We start from the raw sequence: 3,173 nt of genomic DNA, 5'->3' as shown, positions 1-3,173 counted from the left end.
TTTGCATTACATGATTGACTCAACTTGCTTTTTATTTTCTTGCAATGGCCCATTTTTCTGTTGTGTTGTATGCATCACTATTAAGAGAGGGCTCCTTACATTATCAATTATTCTAATGACTTAGTTGTTTCCTTGATTAGTATTTTTCAATGCAAAAACATACAATTTTATTTGTTTCCATTAATTTAGAACATTAGATGTTCTAGACCACTTCCCTTTTTATTGGCTTCTATTTAGAGCAGTTCTATCATATCATAATACCTTTTTTTTGTTTCTGTTATGACTTATGAGTTAATTTTTCTTCATCCCTGCCAAATTTAGAATGAAAGAAAGAAAATGGTGAAAATTGATGAGATCCACCAATAACAGAAGGTTGAAGCCCCTACATTGTGTTTGCAATAAGTACTTTTACACAAATGTCATGTGTTTCAAAGTTTCTGAGTGATTATGATCCACTTTTATTCATTGGTTTCAATTCTATTACGAATTAACGAAAAAAGTTTAACGGTATGATGGATCCTGATTTGATCAGAATCTCGCTCAGGAACAAATTAGTCGCATGTCTCCTGCTGATATGGCTCGGATCCAACAACAGGTTTGTGATTTTGCATGTCGATTCATTGAATTATGTTAATAAAAATGCAATTTAATTGCGAATTCAATATATTTTGTTATTTTGATTTGGAATTTGAATTTGAAGCTGAATGGCTCAGATCTCATGTATTGGTTTTCAATTTCAATATATAATCTATAGATTCTTCAAACAATGATTAAACTATTTACCTCCAATGATTGAGCTGTCCGTGTTAGCCTTCTCCAAAATTTAAGTCTATTGTGATGTATTAGTGTGTATGTTGGCTAATGCATTGCTTTCACTTTTGAATTTTCAAACTTTTAATAGATGTTGATCACTTTTCTAAAACATTGAAATGCTAGCTGATATTTTGCACTGGATTGAAATAGAGCTCCTGGTGGAAGCCACACACATTACACATGATTCTTATACTCAAGTCTTAGGCATCATTGTATTTTACTGAATGAAATAATTAGATAGCTCGAAATGGAGGTGAAAGTTTGTTAAAACTTGAAATAGGTGGATTATTTAATGAGCATGCTTAATTTTTCTGTTAATTTTAGTTTCATGTTTAAGTTGTAACAAGTTAAAGATCTTTTTGTATTTAGAGTATTCACAAACCACTGCTTGATGATTGACGACCAAAGCAAGAGATAATGTAGTAACTAAGTCATTTCCAAACTTCATGATTTACATATATTGTTGAGTTATTATAGTTTTGTCATACTATTTTGTGTAACTTGAAGTAAATCTCATAATTATGAGGTTTTCTTAATGTGCACCTTTATACATTATATTGGTGGCTCAGGTTAGTAAACCTTCTGTCTTGTAGGTGGTTACGACAGAGATGGACCACAATTGTACATGCTTGAACCTTCTGGTGTTTCTTATGTGAGTCTACTTTATTTGATAGAAACATCTAGAGTTTTCATTGTTTCCTGGGCTACTAATAAACTTTTTGAAGTTACGTGTGATTACTTTTGTACTGATCTATTTGTATTGGTAATTGTTTTAGAGGTACTTCGTTGCTGCGATTGGAAAGGGCATGTTGCGAAATCGTAAGTTGAAAATTAATACAGTTGAGTTTAATACTAAATTGAACAACAATTGTCTTCCTTTTCATTACTGTCTATGCTATGGACAGTATATTCTTATTACTTTACTTGCATCATTTGTTTCCTTTAAATAATATTTTTTTTCCGATAAAACACGTTTCTTACTATCTTATAATTACTTTGAATTTTTGTTACATGGATTTGTTTGTAAATTTTTACTATCAGCTGCTGAAGGTTAAGCAAGATTGGAGTAAATCTTGCATGGAACTTCTCTTACTACACATAGCTTATATGTAGACAATTATTAGAATGGTTGATAACGTTAAGCTTTCGAGCCCTTCTCCAGTACCTTGCAACCGTTCATGACTCAATCAACATGTGTGGTTTGCAAAATACTTAGATGTATGGTTGTTTGGCCTTAGGTTTATGATCTATTATGTACTATAAACATCATTCTATATTTTATGTAAGCACTAGCAATGATTTGAGTAAACCATGTTTTAAAATGTCTACAAACAACTGCATCATGTATTTTAAAATTTAAATAGAATTGTTCTTTTGTAACTAGACCAATTTTCCTTCTCGATAGACCAGTTAACTTGGTATCTAACCTTCAATTTTCCTTCTAACCTTACATAAATTGATATGGTATACTAGACAAATGTTATCATATCAATGCATAAATTGTGATAAGTCATCAAGATGACTACATCATCACTACATCATAATAAACTGCAATTTTTTTTGTCCGTGTTGTGTTTTTTCTGTGTTATGCTAGGTGCCCTCATGAGCTCATAGTTGATCTTTTCAACTGAAAGTATGTGTTATGATAGGCTTAAGAATGGTTGATGTTTGGTGCTATGAGCCCTTGATAGTGTAACTTACTTTAAATTGATTACTTTACATTGGTGTTATGAGCCATTAAACAAAATTGAATGTTAACTTATTTTAAATAGCTACAAAAACTAATTTTAAATATTAACTTATTTTTGCTTCATATTTTTTGTTGTTGTTTTTGTTGGCACTAACAATTCTATTAAAGTTTGATACATCTGTTGCAAATAATATTTAATGATATCATTGCACGAGGGTTTATTATCTATTGATGAGAATAAGGTTTATCAACTCTTGTGAATTTTATTACTGAAATTTATTATTTTTACGGGTCACTATCACCATCATACTGTTTTTAATAAAACCACCAAAATACTTATAAATATTTTTAATTATTAGACATATTAAATTTATCATGTTAGTGATTTGCTACATATTTATTTTTGAATATTTTCAGTTATTAGTTATTTTATAATAACAAATATATTAACAACAATAAAACCTTATCAAAATGATCTAAAATATGAATGAACTTATCCGTGTTGACCTAAAACTTTTTTTATGGATCATTATTTTAACTTGGAATCTAATTTTTATACTACTATTATCTTATTATTAAACCTTATTTTTATACTACTATCATCTTATTATTAAACCTTTTTTTAAATAATTAATTTCCATTTTATATATGCAATTTGGTTAAATTTCTT

General features: G+C 29.1%; 1 long non-coding RNA gene across 1 annotated transcript; it reads left to right on the top strand.

Annotated features, from left to right (window-relative positions):
• The first annotated feature begins 374 nt into the window (after nucleotides 1-374).
• On the top strand, nucleotides 375-2,108 carry LOC131646123 (uncharacterized). The gene is made up of 4 exons (XR_009297297.1): nucleotides 375-595; nucleotides 1,407-1,465; nucleotides 1,590-1,632; nucleotides 1,855-2,108. It is a non-coding gene; the product is annotated as an uncharacterized LOC131646123 (long non-coding RNA).
• Nucleotides 2,109-3,173: the final 1,065 nt, after the last annotated feature.

The sequence above is a fragment of the Vicia villosa genome, linkage group LG2 (genome assembly GCF_029867415.1).
Source record: "Vicia villosa cultivar HV-30 ecotype Madison, WI linkage group LG2, Vvil1.0, whole genome shotgun sequence".
NCBI classification, from domain to species: domain Eukaryota; kingdom Viridiplantae; phylum Streptophyta; class Magnoliopsida; order Fabales; family Fabaceae; genus Vicia; species Vicia villosa.
The sequence above is the reverse complement of the archived record's forward strand: the minus strand, read 5'-3'. Positions and strand labels throughout refer to the sequence as shown.